We start from the raw sequence: 19,936 nt of genomic DNA, 5'->3' as shown, positions 1-19,936 counted from the left end.
TCGGACTAGACCGGTAAGTCCCATTGAACAAGGTTGGAGTCGGAACCGGTTTTGGAGGCAGCCATGGCGCAAATAGCACCATGGTTACCTCCAAACTTGGAATGAGGCCCAATGTCAAAGAGAATCAGCTGGCCCACACAAAACAAGCACTGGCAAAGCCAGCATTTTTTGCTGTTGCCGTGTAGCAGGGAATGCATTCTGTGGAGGGAAGTGCCCGAATGTGGAGAGCTGTAAAATAGTAAAGCGTGCAGGAATTTATTTTACAAATTAAGGATGGAGACTGGTTATGCCAGCATTTTAATATATTAGGAGTTAGAAAAATGTGCATACAGGTATGAATGTATCATTATTTCAAGTATCCAACTTTAACCTCATTAAGGTACATTGTGCCAAGGGAGCCGGGTGACAGGAATCCCCTCCCCAAATGACCCATAATCCACATAGCCACCATGTTGACCAGATGCATGTGCAAAATACCAGGCAATAAACCTTTGCCCACTTCCATGTTCCTTGCGAATTGCCCGTGACGCTTCTATACTTCACTAATACCCCAAAGAAATAAAGAAAACAAAACCTAAAGGCGGTGTCATGCACCGAAAGGCATTATCTAAAGTGCCAGCACACATGTATGTGATATTTTCCACCCACAAACTGAACACACCAGACAGGTACATTTGTAAACAAGTCAAGGATACTGATACAACTATTTTCTCACATGATTGTGTTTCGATTTTTGCCCAGTAATGATGAGTCATCTTGGCACCATAAATGGCTTTTTGGAAAGAGCCCAATGGGTAAGTGATATACCAGCCACTTTTACTCCCTTATAAAAGGTAAAAACTCCCAACAAAAATAAAATAGGTATGAATGTATCATTATTTCAAGTATCCAACTTTAACCTCATTAAGGTACATTGTGCCACGGGAGCCGGGTCACAGGAATCCCCTCCCCAAATGACCCATAATCCACATAGCCACCATGTTGACCAGATGCATGTGCAAAATACCAGGCAATAAACCTTTGCCCACTTCCATGTTCCAGCCAAGTGCCAGCACACATGTATGTGATGTTTTCCACCCACAAACTGAACACACCAGACAGGTACATTTGTAAACAAGTCAAGGATACTGATACAACTATTTTCTCACATGATTGTGTTTCGATTTTTGCCCAGTAATGATGAGTCATCTTGGCACCATAAATGGCTTTTTGGAAAGAGCCCAATGGGTAAGTGATATACCAGCCACTTTTACTCCCTTATAAAAGGTAAAAGCTCCCAACAAAAATAAAATAGGGAGTAAAAATACTCTTAACAAACATGAAAACAAGCGACACGTGCCACCTGCTTGTGACCGCAAAGCTCCACGGATATGTTTGGATCATTGATACCAGCAGAGCAGTGCCACAGGAAGGACAGCTAACATTATAACTTCCTAATATGGAGAGTCGTTTTAAGGGGACAATACATATTCAGATGTTCATAAGCATATTCCATCATAACCATAAACACTTATGTATAGACACTTTTTACAAAGAAATGTATAATCCTAAAACCACTAATAAGAATGTTTTAGGTTAACTAATACAACAGATGACATCAAATATTTGCGCTGCCATTACTCAAAGTATAAAAGTAAAAGTAGTATCTTGAGGTCTGGTTTTATCACTTTATGATTCAGAGGAAAATAACATATCCCTTCTGCTTTGCATCATTCGGGTGACTGACAAAGTGAGTTCATTCCTGACATGACGTGTTTTCTCCCCATAAAGTGTAAGTGCACATGCCAGCTGTTTACTAGGGGCATATATAAAAAATTAGGCATCCAGAAATTACAAATCCCTACATCTCGTAGAAGAGAGAGTAAATACATGTGTCTTAAGGTTACAAAATGAGGTCAGAAGAATAAAACATGGTGTGTACAGTTTTCACAGAAGTATTAGCACGGTAGCACCTAGTGCAGGGGGCGCAGCCGATCAGGTTCTGCAGATCGCAGGCTGAAACTGCCAATCTCAGCCCGCATTCCATGGAACCTGGAGGCTGCTTCCCCCACCCTTGGCACCATCTTACCCCTTCCGTCCATTAACTTTTATTTTTACCTTCCATCCTCGCCCCCACCCCACTTACCTCTTTTCATTGGTGGCCCCTGTGCCGTGGCTACCGCGCCTCTGCTGCCGCTTGAAATGGATTTAGACAGTATTTTCATTCATTGAACGGGACGCCTCGCAAATGTTTTTTTTAAATGTATTTATTTTTTTAACATCCCGGGTTTCCGGATTGGAGACCTGGGGTGCTAATAGCCTTAAGGCCCTCTCCGGCGTGCAGGATCCGGTCTTATCGGCCCAGGGACCCTTGTTAAAAGCCCTCACTTTGCTCAGGCCAGTAACTCGGCAACGGGCCAATAAGTCTAAACCTATTTTATTACAGGGACAGTTACATTCGTCTAGTTGAAGTTCGTGTCATATTCCACTGTTACTAGCCAGTGGCAATGCAACCAGACAGAGAAAAGATCTTGCCCATTGCCATTTGATCTAGGTGAGATATCGCTCCCGTTTCCTTACAGAAACGAAAAGTTAGGTACTAAATGAATGAGGATTTGTGTAATTCCCCCCTTCCCTTTCTTTCGAGACTCGTTTACGCTTTTCATCTCAACTATTCACTTAGCTCAGTCTAGAATAAAAAGAAGATATGAGACCCAGGAGCTCAGGCCTAGCTTTCTTAGCTCCTAGTGTACATATTTCAACTATGGATAAATCATTACCCATGATTATATTCAGATTTCCTATCAAAGATGGGTTAATCCAGGTTCTTACCCTTAACATAAGTGGGCACAAGTACATTTTATCCTGTAAAAAATTAACACCCACTTATAAATGCATCAGAGCTATAAGAGCTTATTGGGGAAGAATTATCATTGGTCTCAGGAACTGAGTTTCCTTTTCTGCAGTGGTGAATCAGTGGGATATCCCGGATGCCACCTTTGAAGAGGCCACTATCCTGTTCTTGTTCTATACATATACAGGATGGACTCCAGTAGGTGAAGACCTGGGTTATTACTATAGCATACTATTGCCTTGTTAATTTGCACATAGCATGTGCTCCCAAATGAGTACCCATGAAGAATGTACTGATATTCTAAGACCTACGTACTGAAATGTGCTTAGCATGGTGAGTTGGAGAAACTCTCCATCCTTTTGTATGAGGGTCAGAGAGACTGGGATCTGGAGTCGTCCACCACTACCCCATGCGACTCCCAGAGGTGGATAGAGTGGGATTCCCTGGGCTCACCCTCCCCTCGGAGACACTGTATTTCCCAATGCTCAGAAGGATTCTTCTATATCTGAAAAGATGATCATGGACTACAGATTGAGCCAAAAGGCTCAGAGTCTTAAAATAAAAACATGTCAATTGCAAATGCTTCTTGAATAGTATACAGGCGCAATATTGAATGTCCAAAATGTAGGAAGTGATTAATATGAAGTAAAACCTAACCATAGCACATTAATACCCGGCGAGAGACAATCAGAATGCAACAAGCATTCTGATTGGCTCTCGCCGGGTCATTACCCGGCCGAGAATACTTCGATTCTCGGCCGGGATTCCAGCCGCCTTGTCCTCGGCAGGGGCGTGGCAGCCCCTCAGCCAATGAGGAGGCTCGAAGCGGGGCCATCCCCATGACTGAGAAGCTGCCTTCACCCCCTGCCGGGGACTCGGGTAAGCTTTTTCTTTTTCCTTCCCTCCCTCCCTACCCCACTTACCTTTTTGCTCCTGCGTCCCCGCTGGGCAACGATAGCAGGCTCCAGCAGTGTGGAGGCTCGGAGCAGGCCATCCCGGCTCAGCGCCTCCACACGGCTGGAGGCTTCCATCATCCCCCAGCAGGGACGCAGGTACATTTTGTTTTTTTTCTTCCCCACCCTCACAACCCCACTTACCTTCTGGTTCTTTTTTTTTTCGGGAGCGGACGCGCTGGGAACACTTGTGTTCCCAGCGCGTCCGCTCCCGATGGCCGCCATCGAAAGGGAAAACGGACTCAGTTTTCCCTTTCCCGGCGGCCATTTTTTTCATATTTTTTTTTTCTGTTTCGAAACGCAGCGAAACAGAGAAAAAAATGCCATTAGCACCCCGATCCAACGGGCCGATGTGCTAATGGCAATAAGACCCTCGGCGGCGGGCCAATACCGCCGCAGCTAATGCTCGAGGCCTTCGTTAACTACGGCCCCGGGCATTACCTGGGGCGGTATTGGCCCGCTGCCTCGGGTCTTATTGCCACATTAACATTGAAAGAAATGCGAACTGCAGAAGTATGCAGAATGTCAACAACAGACAGAAAAGTACCCCACGAGAAACTCCTGAAAGCACTGTACCTGAAATGGCAAGCCCTGCTTCGTGCGAGTTCGCTGGACACTGTGGAAGACGTCAGGGTCTCACCTGCCAACAACTGCGGAATCAAAATGGCACAGAGTGCCCTGATCCTGTTCTCGAAGCACATTGTTGAACAATCTGTGCCTCAATTAATGAACAACCAATGGAAAGAGGGAGGTAATCATAAGCTCCACGTTCTAATAAAACATAATGGGCCTTATTACAAGTTTGGTGGCATTTCAGCAGGGTCCAGCGGAATTACTACCAGATTACAAGTGGTGGTGTGCAGTGTTAGTCTCCATTAATTATAGCCCAAAGGACTCTGTAGTAATCTGGCCTACAGTTTAGCTTTCAGTGTGAGGTCATTTGTAGTGGAATGTTTGTGTGGAATGTTTGTGTGGAGGTGTTCTGCTGGTGACGGTTGGAGAGGAGAGTGAAGCTGTGAGCTGAGAAGATGGTGTGGGGGTGAGCCCGGTGTTTCCTGTGTCATCTTGTGTCCCCTGCCATCCCTGTGTCTTGTGGAGGAGTTCAGGACATGGACAATAAAGAACCTGAGAACTTACCTGAAGTACTGGCGGTCCATCATTGTTACAGACTCCATGGCGATTTTGGTAGAATTATCGCTGATTTGGTTGTTTTTTGGCGGTAAAAGAGGAGGAATTACATCCAGCATTTCCTCCACCTTACCTCAAAGCCTATAGTTCGGCGGTCCGGTAATGTGGCTGTAATGCAATGCAAACTCCATTATCACTGCATTACCACCAGACAAGCCACACAAGGGAAGGACCAATCCTGGGCTGCTTCCGGCTCAGTATTATAAAAAAGGTGGAAAATGCCAGAAAGGGGCGAAGACTGGAAGGAAGCAGACATGCTTTCATCCACTCCCTGGATACACAGGGAGGAAACTACCTGGAAAGGGAAATTCATACCATCAGCCATGGTTGATCTGAAAGGGAATGCCAGTGGTCCTGACACAAGAGTTAGTGATGCCTTTGTGTTAAAGGTGCTAATTTGGAACCAGATTGGGCGACGCACCTACCAACTGCGGGAGTAAAGAAGATGCACTGTGGGGGTGGCCACATGGGGAACAACACAGATACTCTGAGCCACAGACACACTGTAAAAAGTACTTCACCAAGAATGCTAGGGGGTAACGATACATTGGATATAAACTTGGTCCAAAACACTGCTCTATGATTACAAATATGCGTAGTGAGAAATTCCTCTGGGCAGGCTGGATCTGGGAACACATGACCACAACGACAGGGATGTGCAAATATGGGGGGGGCTCAATGTACTCATCATATGGGAATGAACACACCCAGAACTGGATGATGTAACTGCAGGACGGTCAGCCAAACAAGCCGCCCTGCACGGTAGCCGAGAGGGAGGCTCTGTTCCAGTGTGCCAGTCACATGACCACAGATGCCCATTGGCAGGGGGCAGTGGGAGGGGAACACTGGGTGGAGTGGCGTTCCTGGGAGGACCAATCAGACAGTAAGTTCCTAAGCTCTGATGACAAAGTAGCTAGCACTCAATGTATCTACCACAGAGTCCACAATGGTCATTATTTAACAGTTATCGTGTGAATGTCCCCTTTCCCACCAGCTGCAGGGTGTCTCGTGTCTGGTTCTCAATGGTGCTGACCAATGGCAGTGTATTGAAGTTCCGGCAGTCTGCGCAAATGTTGCTTCATTAATAACTAGATGTTCTGGGGTGGTGTGGAAAACCAAAGAGTTTTTTCCCCCCTTTCTGCGGAGGTGAGTAAAGAAAATGCACTGTGGGGGTGGCCACATGGGGAACAACACAGATACTCTGAGCCACAGACACACTGTAAAAAGTACTTCACCAAGAATGCTAGGGGGTAACGATACATTGGATATAAACTTGGTCCAAAACACTGCTCTATGATTACAAATATGCGTAGTGAGAAATTCCTCTGGGCAGGCTGGATCTGGGAACACATGACCACAACGACAGGGATGTGCAAATATGGGGGGGGGCTCAATGTACTCATCATATGGGAATGAACACACCCAGAACTGGATGATGTAACTGCAGGACGGTCAGCCAAACAAGCCGCCCTGCACGGTAGCCGAGAGGGAGGCTCTGTTCCAGTGTGCCAGTCACATGACCACAGATGCCCATTGGCAGGGGGCAGTGGGAGGGGAACACTGGGTGGAGTGGCGTTCCTGGGAGGACCAATCAGACAGTAAGTTCCTAAGCTCTGATGACAAAGTAGCTAGCACTCAATGTATCTACCACAGAGTCCACAATGGTCATTATTTAACAGTTATCGTGTGAATGTCCCCTTTCCCACCAGCTGCAGGGTGTCTCGTGTCTGGTTCTCAATGGTGCTGACCAATGGCAGTGTATTGAAGTTCCGGCAGTCTGCGCAAATATTGCTTCATTAATAACTAGATGTTCTGGGGTGGTGTGGAAAACCAAAGAGTTTTTTCCCCCCTTTCTGCGGAGGTGAGTGGAAAGCTCAGGCTGAATGCCAAAAGAGGAGAACGCCATTAGGTGAGACAAATTGTTCCCCGTACTCTATTCTAATGTCCTTGCCCGATGTCCCTTCAGCCTTTGTATGATGTGGTTGTTCTACCTCAACGTCATCCCAACCATGTCCTTCTCGGAAATGTAGAACCATCCCTACCAGACCTCTTGACAATAATCTACCTAACCTCTACCCTCTGAAATTAACATCCACTGGAAGGAAGAGAGGACGATCAAGGAAAGTGAGAAAAACACGAAACGCCTCTATTTGGCAATATACCTTCTGTTGTCTCTCTGATGCTACTACATTTCTACTTACTCAGGAATATTATAACACCTACCATCCCAGTCATTCTTCTCCCCGTCCCTCTGGTTATTATTTTCTGAACTCCCAGTCGGCATTTAAAAAACACTACAGTTCCAACAATCCCCCCTATTCATTTCAAGACCCAGATACAAAACCCAGGGACAAAGCTAAAATAAATACCTCTGGCTTTTTCCTGCAAGCCTGTCCCTCTAATGAGATTAGGCACCACACCTTGACAACACACACCTGACCTCCATGTCTCTTCCCCACAGGGATAAAAGGCAGAGCACGAAGGCACACTGAGAGCAAGGCAAAACACATGAGGAAGCAGTTCCGAGATGGCAGTTAAAAACAAGGAGAAAGACGGTAAGACCAGAAAGGGTGGCAAGAAGGGAATTGCCCTTGGCCTTTTTGGAGTGAAACCGTTAATTTCACGAGCATTCGCAAATAAGAAACATAAGACTGGGAAATGAAGCTAAAGAAAGGTGCATTGTGTGTCGAAGGTACCCAGGGCTACCCCGCATCGACAGCCGAGGCGTGGAGGAGCGATTGCTGCAGTGGTACTATCCTTGGCTCCTACAACAAAGCAGGGCTGTAAAGTCAGCACAGCCGGTGAGTCGGAGAGACTGATAGCAAACCGGTCTGTGTTAGAAACAAGGTTGCAAGCGGCAACATTGTACGAAGAAATCTGCAAGGAAAAAAGTGCAAGGCGTATGTGATGAGCAACGCAAACATAATTGAATATCCAAGGAGTGACTGAACCTTTGAAACAAAGACAGGTACCATATACAGAGGGGCCCGGCACCACGTGGGTGCTCATTCAAAGGCCTCGGTTAGTTATCCAACTGACAGTGTAAAATTGTGAACTGTGAAATCGAAGTGGTCCTGCAACGGGTCAAGCTAAACCATGTGCACATTCGAAAATCTTTGATAGCTGATACGAACTGTAATTCGTCTGAGCCCGGCTGAGGGAGACTAATTGTGTAAAAGGGATCTGAGCCCGGCTGTGGGGGATCAGGGGTGAAGCGAGAGTCATCCGAAAAAAGATATTCTATAAGCATTGGGGAAGAGGATCTGAGCCCGGAAGAGGGGGAACCAAACTAAAGGTTGCGGTAGAAAAGGGATCTGAGCCTGACTGAGGAGGATCCAGGGCGAAGAATGAATCACCCGACTTGACTATTTGTAAAGGAACTATTTGTTTGTTTTTTGTATATCAGGCCCTCTGAATCACAAGGCTTTGATAACTTAAGAGACTTATTGGGCACAGAAGGCCCCGATGTTGGAAATGGAACTATGTCCTCATGCCGAAGAAGCCCAAGAGTGTGCTATGCTCAAGTGAACCGCCTTGTCCGGTGCTGAAAAAATTGGGAAGGGAGGCCAACGGCCTGAACATCCTGACTTATCATTTTGTGAACACTTCTTTCTTTTTCATGAACATTTCCCCACACTGCTTGTATTTAGCGGTAAGGATTGGTAATATGTTTTTTTTAGTATTGTGCCTTTTATTTTTACAAGACTCCACTAGGACTACATTATTATTATTTGATGGTCGTAGCTTGTTCTTATCTGTAGATTTAGATAGGCATTTATCACACCCTTGATAAAGTTCAATAAACAGCTGTGAACTGTGGTCACTTGTCTCTGTCTTACTTTGATACCATGCCTTCCTTACAGTGGGTTGTGAATAAAATGTGGTACCACATGGGGAGGTCAAGTGATGGGAAACTATTAAACTGTTTGCTCTTATGACGCCTTCACTACTTAATGTAACTATCAAGGAGGAGGAGATTGAAAAACCAATTAAATCCCTGGGAAGCACAGAAAAAACGAATCCCCCAACTTGCAAGTGCTTCTTCCAACTATTGTATTTCTTGCTATAAAACAGCTGTTCATAGTCCATTCAGATGTCAGCCCCTCGATCAGAGCTAATGCACTGTTCTGTTTGATTTGTGCTCACCCAGCTGTAATAAACATTGTTTCTTGCCCGGTTTGCGCTCCATTCTTTGAATATGTGGTTTTTATTATGCACTAATTGGCAGACCCCTGACTACATTTTCTGAGGCCCAGTGAGATGTCTCAGTCCTCCACGGACTACTGAGGGTATCCAGGCTGCCCTCCATGGGGGTGCGAGTCAGGCGACTGCAGACCGATTCAAAGGGCATCACTGAAGAGGCCATGCAGACGCTGAGAACACGAAGGTCTGCTAGGTCCTGAGAGCTGTCCCGCGTTTCAGTGGAAGTGCGAGCCCATGGTGTAAGCTTAGTACCAAGGGGACTCAAGAGTATCCAGGACGCGAGTATAACCGTGCAAGAAGACACTGCACTGTGTATGCTAGCAGAAGGGGAAGTTATAAATAGTTTTTATGGTGTATAGGATGCATCCTCGAGAGAATGGAGGACGATCTGCCGTAGTAGTGTAGATGTTAGAGCATACCACCCGATAGGGAGTGGGTGCTGGTATGGGCACGCCTGCGGTAGAGCATGAGGGGTGCGTGGCGAACTCCGTTAGACAGGAGTGGTGCGTAGTACAGGCAATTGTATAGTTGCGTCATTGCGGTACGAGTTGTGTTGGTTTTTCCTTGTAGAGAGGGACATGCATGTGGTAGCTAGAGTCATTTAATGGTAAGGGATTGTGGTGGACGAGTCAGCACGCAGAGGCATCAAGTGTAAAATAGCAGGCATTTCACATTATTAACAGCAGGAGTGTGCATGGGTAGACACTGGACACTCTTGCACCAATGGGGACGGTGAGCCGGTGGAGAGGGCTGTCAAGTACTTACATCGAGTGGATTAAATGGTCGCGCCTCTGGAAAGGGCTAGTGTGAGCGAGTGGAGTGGCTGCTTGGACCTGTGGAGAGGGCCAGAGTGAACATTGAAGGGTGTGCCTGGGAAGAAAAGGAGGGGGAAGAGTTGTGGGAACAGAAAAAGGGGAAACACAGAGGAGTGGAATAAAAGAGAAAAGGAAATAATGGCATATATGGATAGCCTCTTAGATCATATGTGCCGTAAATTGCCCCAGTATCACGATAAAATATTGAAAAACTACTCTCAGGGCAGTGCTTCCATACCTGGCCAGGAGAAGGTACGTTTGACAGTAAAATAATAGAGAATATGTTCTCATACCTGTTAATAAAATATAAAGGCTCTAAGCTAAAAAGCAAGCAGAATATATTGGGTCTCTGGAAAGTATACGGGGAGACTTAAGAGGACAAATTAAAGAAAGAAATGACAATGGGAGGGGATGGATCGAGCTCACCACCCCCACCCTACGGGCTGTATCCCACTTTACGACCAGCCACAGGAAACATCTAAGGGAGATCAGAGGAAAAGCACAGGTGAAAAGGAGAAGGAGGAACAAAGAGAGGAGATGCACACGTGGGGAGAAAGAAAATATTTAGCAGACATCAAAAAGAACAGGTAATCGAAGAGGAGGTGAGGAGGAAGAACATTGGAGACAAGGGGGAATGGGTATCAGGGAGAATAAAATTAATATTTTATGGGGGGCGAAGAGGAGGAAACTAAGGGGAGGGAGATGAGGAAGACGTAGCGTAAGACGAAGGGTCAATAAGAGACAAATGGAGTGACGGGACAGTGACGAATGGACACCCGAATGGACACCCGAGAAACTAAGAAGAAGGGAAGAAAAGAGCGGAGACGACAGGACAGAGAGTTGTGGTAGGGATTGGTCCACCTCCTTACGCAGCATGGCAGGGAAGGTAAAAATGGGGTTAACACTAATGTTGGGGGAGATAGGGCAGGACCAAAAACGCAGGTAATGCCATTATTACAGAAGTGACGAGGGTGAGCCCATTATGTGCCCTGGCAAACAATGTACAGGGATAACCTAATGTGTAGTTTACCTTCTCTCGTGGCCGGGGCCAGTAAATGGATACAAGCACTAGAGAAAATGACAGCAGGGGTGCTGCTGGCCATAGGGGATATGACAAGTTTGTTTGCTGCAATCATAGAAGAACAGGCAGACAAAATTTGGAATCAGGTGGGCTACAAAGAAGTGAAATTGCGCACCAATGCTCATGATGGAGCTTCATTTAACAACTGTCAAGCAAATGTCTGGGATGTTCTAAGAAGCAGGTCTCCAGATATATATGACCTCGGGACAGTGATGACTCATAAAATAAAAGGAGAAGACGACCCGGCAGACTATATAAAGAGATTTCAGGATTTATGGACCCAAGAGACACGAATGTCCTGGGAATGTCCATTGTTCTATCAAATACCAGTGAAAGGATTGCCAACAGAAGTACAGGCATCTTTAGACAAGATAGTGAGCATAGTAGCTAAAGGCTGGCCCGAAACACAAGCCACAATAATAGACTATTGTAAAAGGAACAATGAAAGCGAGAGGCAGGCAGCGGAGTATGCCGCGAAGGCCGAAAACAAATTAGTACAAAAGAAGCTGGCTAAATACATTATGGAAGGAACACTGTTAGTGGCAGGCGCTGCTGCTGTGGCACCAGCAACGAAGGGAGGGTTTTCCCATACGACAAGCACCGCAACATGGAGGGTACATGCAGCCACAGTATGGTCACAATGGGGAATACTACCACAAGGGACCTACATGCATGGGGGATACTGCCCTATAGGAAGAGGGTTTTCACAGAGGGGGAAAAGCGGGGTATCGAGAAACAGGGTATAGGGTCTTCATATGTCTGAACATGGAACACGTAGCATGCATTTGTCAATTTCTGCAAAAGGCACAGGTGCAGGCAAACAAAGTAGCGCAACAGCAAGGACTCGAATGGCATCAGCTATAGAGTCCTACAGTGCAGATATAAGCATAGCGGGGGGAGTGTAGCCCCAAGGAGGAACAACTGACAGTGGAGCAATGGTCCAAGTGATGACCGAGCCACCCACAGCAGCAGGGGGAACCACAGTGGTGCCTCACTACACAAGAGTGAGCGTGGTAGGAGAAAATCCCTTTCCCTTCCCGCAGAACAACACACAGCAATAGGCGGGCCCACAGAAGGTCTGAGCGTGTCCAGTCCTAGTAGTAACAACGTCTCCGAAGAGGAACCCCAGGTGGCAGTCAAAATAGGACCAAGAGAGTTCTCATTTCTCATAGATCCAGGAGCAATCAAATCCTGCATCAGAGAGGGGGGAGATCGCCACTATCTAACAAAGTCATGGATAAGCAGGGGTTTTCTGTGGCAGTGGTCGCAAAAGATTTACGTTTAACTATAGGAACGCAACATCTCGTAGCTCCCTTACAATACTCCAAAAACACACCCATCAACATATTGGGGAGAGATTTGCTCAGTAAATTGAATGCAACTATATCATTCACAGATAGAGGCATGGTGTGCTCCACTCCCAGCATTTATTGTGCCCGGGTAGCAGCTCTTCTCTTGGCAGCACACGCGCAAAGCACCTTGCGAGCACAGCCATTATACCACAGCATGTTCCTGTGCAGGGTCGATGTTCTGCTAGGATGGGTCCGGGGTATACAGTGGAAGGTGTTCCAACTGACTTCAGAATTCCTATTCAGACCACAGTCTCAGAAGGATAACTTAAAGGGGAAAACAACAGTGCTAAATTTGGAAGAAGTGGTAATACACAAGGACATGGTGATTCTGTGTGGCACAGATGATGACAACATGAAGTGGTGCACAATGCTGTACATTGATCCCACTTTGAAAATTACAGGAGTGTTGGATGAACAACTGTTCACCGATGACAAGGAGGAAGAAGAGATGGTGTTCCAGATACAGATACCATGCCCAGTTCAGGCAGTGGAAAAAACGGTGCCCATTCTGACACAGTTAGTGAAGAAGAAAAACAAACACAGAGGAAGATCTCAAAGAGGTGCCTGATAAGTTACGAACAAAGGGAAATATAAAACTGAAACAAGGGGCCCTGCTAGCCAGGGCAAAATAATATCCATTGACCAGACAAACTGATCAGGGGATATAGTCCACTCTTATAGCAGCAAGGCATAATTCAGACATCACCATCCAACGCAACACAGGAATCTAAGCAAAACAGAAATCAAAAGGATGGTTGGGGCATTTCATTCAGGATTTGCATCCCCTAAATGAAGTGTTAGAAGCAGAATTTCCTGTAGTTCCAAACCCCGCCACAATATTGTGAAATATATGAAAAGGCTCAATACTTCACAGTTGCCTTTTACTCTATATCTTTGCACCCAGATTCAGGATACCTGACCGCCTTCACGTATCGCGGAATCAGATTTCAACATACTTGTTTGCCCCAGGGGTACTCTGAATTGCCCAGCATCTTCACTAGAATAATACAAATGGATTTATGCAATGTGCAAACATGAAGCACATTGATTCAATATGTAGATGACCTGCCAATATGGAGTGAGACAGAAGAAGTCTGTGGAACGGACTCAGTACACATTTTGTCACTACTCGCAGAAAAAGGGTACAAGGTGGATAAGGAAAAATTACGGTATTATCTTGAAGAGGTAATTTACTTGGGACAAATAATCTCTATTCTATTGAAGGGTGAAGAATAATGCCGAAAGAACACAGGCCATTCATTCAACTGGTCGCCCACAAACATGAAAGAAATGCAGAGGTTTCTAGGTTTATGCATTTACTGCAGAGCTTGGGTATTTGATTACGCCATATTCACGAAACCCCTGATGGAGGGGCATGCAGCAAATAAGCGGCAGCATATTTACCAGAGGAAGGGGGGGTGTTGAGGTACCCTGAGGAAGGAGAAAGGGTGACACTGATCGCTGCGGAACAAATGAAGATTGAAGAAGAAGAAAGGGAGGAACATTTCAACATGATCCCCATAATAAACATAATAGAATTACAAGAAGTGCCAAAAGAGGAAAGAGAATTATGGATACACAGAGGGTGTTCACTATCACCAACAGACCCGATTTGGCGGCAGAATAGCACAGGGAAGCCTGTGATGCCCAAAACATTGTTAAATGTAGCTTTAGAACAAGTGGATGTTCCCACTCATGCATCCAAAGAGAGCATAGCAGCAGAGCTAAGTGAGGGCTGGTAAGTTCCAAACTTGCATGACAGTAAATTAGTTTGTGGGAAATTGTATGGTTTGCAAACAGTTTCTGTCTGGTCATACATTGAAAACCTTAAGGGGAACAATACCACGGCCGGAAGGGCCTTTTCGGCATTTGCATATCGACTATGTCGACATGCAAGAGAGATGTGCCTCCTACAGGTACCAAATAGCGTAGCCTGTCCATTTTCACATTTGCTTGAGGCGGGACCATGTGCAAAGAATGATGTCAAATCTGCTGCAAAGTTTCTAGTAAGGGAAGTATTTGCAAGATGGGGCGTATGTAAAGTGATAAGATCAAATAATAGTCAGTATTTCACCAATTATCTCTTTGAGGAGATAACATGTCTCCTAGGAATTAAACACAAACTTTGCACAGTTTACTGGCCGCAAGTGAATGGCATTTGTGGAAAGGATAAATGGCTTACTAAAAGAGCACTTGGCTAAGAGAAATACTATGTGTGAAAAAAATTGGCTTATTTGCCTTCCTCTTGCACGTTTTGCCTCTTTCGCTTAAAATTTCATTTGCTAACCCTAGCTCAGAATTCCTTGGAAAGGAAATGAAAAACTGTCTGACTGAGATGACAAATGTGATTTGCTACATTTCCCGGTAGGTCCAGCAATCTACAAGTGCGCCAACCAACATTGAAGAGAGTGCACAAGCATTTCCACAAACACAGCCACTCAATCCTTGAGACACGATCCTTATTCAAAACACAATCAGAATGTGGAAAGAGCCTTGGTTTTCTGGTCCGTTTGAAGTAATCTTCTCAACACCTGTAGCAGTGAAGATAAAAGAATGTTGTGCATAGATTAATCACATCGATGTTCGATGAGACACCAGCAGCATGTCGGAAAGAGGAGAAGTGACTTGATGGAAAGTATAATGTAATTTACATTAACATTTTGTACTATAAATAAGGTGTTATAGGAAACCCACAATGAAGATGGATGATGGACAAGGACAAAGAAAAGGGTCTGGGATTAATAAGAAAAGTGGGGTAAAAGTAAAACATATTATATTGTTCTGCATCTTTGTGTTATGTCTTCTTCTTCTCTTCTGGTATTTAGCACATAAGGATAAATTGAGCCTATCGCTGGTGGTGATAGGGAACCATGCACTAAGAGAAGTGTGGCTACCACACTGGAATTATTAAACACTGTCTGGGAAGCAGTCGATCTGGCGTCAGAAAATATATGGTATGGGGAAATGAAGAAAGTGGGACAAGGGAGCACCAATGATACCTGCTACGTGTGCTCACCGATTCCACTATTCACAGGAACGCCTAACCAATTCTTGACACAAGAGGTGACAGGAGAAGAGGGAGGGTGTCTGGTACATCTGGCATTGTGCAGAACCAGGGTTATGTTCCAGGGACATACGTTACAAGTAAAGTAGATTGATGAGGGGGAGGAGGTGTACGAGGACAACTTTATACAACTGGAAAGCATGGCCCAGGAGGAGAAAAATAAGCACATGATTCCAGAATATGTAACAGAAGGGGCCCAAAAGGGAAAACTGGTGGCCAGTGTCCATACGCAAATCGAGGGTTCGGTGTTACACAAAGGGAAAGGGGAAAGAGGGATGGCACAGTGCCATGCATAAGGGCTGGTGGGCTTTGAAGAAGGGCTGGTTCTGAAAATAAATGCTAGATGCAAGAACATTTGGAACAGTTATAGACATGCCTTAACGTGGATAAACGAAAACCCACGTCCAGAAAACATAAAGCCACTGACACAATATTCTCTATGTATTAGAGCCAACGGAACAATAATGCTACGGATGAATACCGGCTGCAGGAGGACGATGGACATTGCGGCATTGCAGAAGGGAACCACTGTTCTGATGGATACTTGGTGAGCGTGTGGACCAAGAGCATACGCCGAACTACCACCAGATTGGAAGGGAGTTTGTGCACTGGTGACTCTTCATAACCCGATATTAGTGGTACCCCGTGCAGACTTGATACTGCTTAATTGGCTGTCCATGGCTAAGGAGAAAACGGCAGCAGAAAAACAAAAAAAACAATTTAAAGTAACAAGGAATAAAAGGTCCAGTAGTACCTATATCCCGGAGGAGTCCACCAAGAGCTTTGAGAACATTGCATCTCATTTGAAACTGTTGAGTTCAGCATCTGTTTTCTTTAGTTCTCTTCTGTTACCTGGGGTGCAAGTTGCAGCCAATACAAAATGGCTGCAGGTCACCCTCTATGAACTGCACCAACTGGCAATGGCAACTGAAAAGGGACTCAATGCAGCGCGTGAAGAACTACAGGCTCTATGGCTGATGACCCTCCAAAACCGTTTTGTTCTTGATCTTATGAGGTCAATGGAAGGAGGAGTGTGTCATAAGATAGGCAGCTTGTGCTGTATCACAATTCCCGCCAATGATGCTACAAATGGAACAATCAGAGAGGCAGTAGAGGAAATAAGAACAATACGCAAGAGAATGACGAAAGAGGCGCAAGACATTTCATCAGAATCCTGCTTGGATTCATTGTTCGCCTGGGCACCCAACTGACTTGTGGCTATGTTTAAGATAAGTGTCCCTCATCGTCACCTGCATCGGTTGTCTGATCATCCAGTGGTGTAAATGCCACCGGCACAAGAAAGGGTATGCAATGGAAATGCAAAAAATGCAGGTCAGGGAGGTATTAGGTGAGGAAAACCCCAGTGTGAATGAGAGAGAGAGAGTGAAGAAGAAATTATATTTTCAGCACCACCACCGGTCTTAGAGAATTACAATGCATTATGGGGCGAGTGTTCATCTGACGAGACAAAAATATAGATTTTTGAGGAATACTAGGACGAGCACAAGGAAGAGGGTGACATGACCAGAGTAACAAGAGTGTGGGTACAATACAAAAAAGAAAAGGTGATGAAAGTGGCAGAAGTATCGATCAAAAGATCGAACAAAGGGGGGGAATATGTTAAAGGTGCTAATTCAGCACCAGATAGGGAGACACACCTACTAAATGCAGGAGTAAAGAAGATGCATGCTGGGGGTGGCCACATGGGGAACAACTGAGATACTCTGAGCCACAGACACACTGTATAAAGGACTTCACCAGGAATGGTAGGGGATAACGATACATTGGATGTAAACTTGGTCCAAACCAATGCTCTATTATTAGCTAAAGGAGGGGGGGAACAAAAATAGCACAATCACAAATACGCATAGTGAGAATTCCTTTGGGGCAGGCTGGATCTGGGAACGTTCAATTTAAAACACAAGACCACAACAGGAGGGATGTGGAAAGGGGGGAGGAGGCTCAATTTACTTGTCATATGGGAATTAACACACCCGGAACTGGGTGATGTAACTGCAGGTGGGTCAGCCAAACAACCTGCCTCTGTTCCAGTGTGCCGGTCACATGACCACTGATGCCCCTCGGCAGGTGGCATTGGGAAGGGAACACTGGGCAGAGTGGCGTTCCTGGGATGACCAATCAGACGGTAAGTTCCTAAACTCTGATGAGGTAGCCAGCCCTCAATGTATCTACCACAGAGTCCACAAAGGTCATTATCTAACAGGTATCATGTGAATGTCCCCTTTCCTACCAGCTGCAGGGCGACTCGTTTCCCATTCTCAATGGTGCTGACCAATGGCAGTGTATTAAAATTCCGGCGGTCAGCACAAATGTCGCTTCATTAATAATAAGATATTCCGGGGTGGGTTGTGAATAAAATGTGGTATCACATGGGGAGGTGAAGTGATGGGAAACTACTGAACTGTTTGCTCGAATAACGCCTTCACTAATGAATGCAACTATAGAGGAGGAGGAGATTGCAAACCAATCAAATCTCTGGGAAGCACAGCAAAACAAATCCTCCAACTTGCAAGTGTTTCTCCTGACTTCAGACTATTGTCCTTACTATAAAACTGCTGTTCACAGTCCATTCTGTTTTTTGTGATTTTAACGAATAAAAAAAAGAAAATTACATTTTAACGAAACAAAAACAAAAAATATCAAATTTTCTCTTTTTATTTTGGAAGGGGGCTCCTCGTTTCCCCCATTTTTCAAACTCTACCCCTATCCCCTCCCCACCAAATCTAATCCCTGACCCCACCCACACATTTGTTTTTTAAATAATCAGTATTTTTCTGTGTTTTTATTCATTTAAATCCCATTCTTTATTTTATATACATTATAATCACTGGATACCAGTCCATTCAGATGTCAGCCTCTTGATCAGAGCTAATCAACTTTTCTGTCTGATTTGTGCTCACCGAGCTGTAATTAACAGCATTGCTTCTTGCCAGGTTTGTGCTCCATTTTTTGAGTATGTGGTTTTTATTATGCACTAATTGGCAGACTCTGGACTACACCTTAAAGAGGTGCCAAGGTACAGGTCTTGCCCTCCCGACTTGGCACTATAGGGAAGGCCTGACAACAGGGAGCTTCGTTGAGAAGAACCCCTTGCAGGAGGGTGAGAATATAATATGCCTGAAAATTACCCTGAATTGGGGTGAAACAGCCATTACAATAAAGAAAGTGTAATAAAGAGGCACACTATGATGGAGGTGAGTAAGAGCTTTATTCGAAGCCCCCGGGGTAGTCACAGTGGAGGCACCAACTGGCGAGGCACTCTCTAATGGAATATACATGCACGAGGTTCTAAAGAGACTCGTGCATGTATTACCATAACATCTCCCCCACCTGAGGCAAAAAGAAAAAAGAAAAACAGGGGGGGAACAAACAGGAAAGTGAAAGGGGAAAAAAGGGGGGTCAAGTGGGAGAGGCAGAGGGAAGATGGGTAAACTGGGGTACATTAGTAATAGACATAGTCATTGTTGAAGTTTTGGATGATTTTGCGGTTCCTTCTGGACATTCTTCCAGTGGGGACTCCTTGATGCATGGAGTGAGGTCTATCATTGTCCACATGTTCACGGAGGGATTCTCTTAGGGGATGTGAGGTGTGTTGTGATGGTCTGTGAGGACTGTTGTCCTTAGATATGCTGGTCTCTTGGATGTCTTTTGTTACTTTTATGAGATCATCTCCAGACCATCTCTTTCCATCATCGAGGATGACAGACTTCCCATGACAACTCACAACTCTCTGTGGAGGTCTGAAGATGGATTCACCCTTGAGAGTTTTCTTCGGTTCTTTGACACATACCCAGTCTCCTTCACGAACCATCATCTCTTTTACTCCATGTCTGGAGTCGTATTGTCTTTTGTATTTTGCTGGTTTTTCTCTTACTGTCTTTTGAAGTAGATCCATGTTCACCCTTGCTTCTCCCGTGTATAAGAACATCCACGCCGGTCTAAATCGGTTGGTTGCAACCCTACCTCGCATGAGGGTGAAGGGCTCTATGTTTGTGGTGGTGTGTGGGGTTGTTCTATACGCATGTAAAGCTTCTTTGAGGGTTTCTCTCCACGGGAGGTTGTTGGCCGTGGCCAGTTGAACTACGCTCTTCACGAGCCTGTTCATGCGTTCCACAAGTCCGTTGGAAATTGGATGGTACAAAGATGTTGTTATGTGGCTGATGGACCTTTTCTTGAGGAATTCCCCAAATTCCATAGACATGAACTGAGACCCGTTGTCCGAAACCACTTCCTTGGGGTCTCCCTCCCTGTTGAAGATCTCTGTCAGGAAATCTGTGACATTCTTTGAGGTCACATTGTCCTCAGCTATTCCTCATTCTGTCCATTTAGAGGTGTAATCGACAAGTACTATGATATATACTTTGACTGTTTCGAGGTTCTCGAATGGACCCATGATGTCGATTGCCAGTTTAGACCACACATGTTT

General features: G+C 45.3%; 1 protein-coding gene across 2 annotated transcripts in view; it reads right to left on the bottom strand.

Annotated features, from left to right (window-relative positions):
• LOC138472650 (DPY30 domain-containing protein 1-like) overlaps positions 1-19,936 on the bottom strand; it is a 344,183-nt gene that overhangs the window by 256,771 nt on the left and 67,476 nt on the right. The gene's annotated exons all lie outside the window — the stretch shown is intronic.

This window comes from Ambystoma mexicanum, chromosome 8 (assembly GCF_040938575.1).
Source record: "Ambystoma mexicanum isolate Mex_15411 chromosome 8, UKY_AmexF1_1, whole genome shotgun sequence".
Lineage (NCBI taxonomy): Eukaryota > Metazoa > Chordata > Amphibia > Caudata > Ambystomatidae > Ambystoma > Ambystoma mexicanum.
The sequence above is the reverse complement of the archived record's forward strand: the minus strand, read 5'-3'. Positions and strand labels throughout refer to the sequence as shown.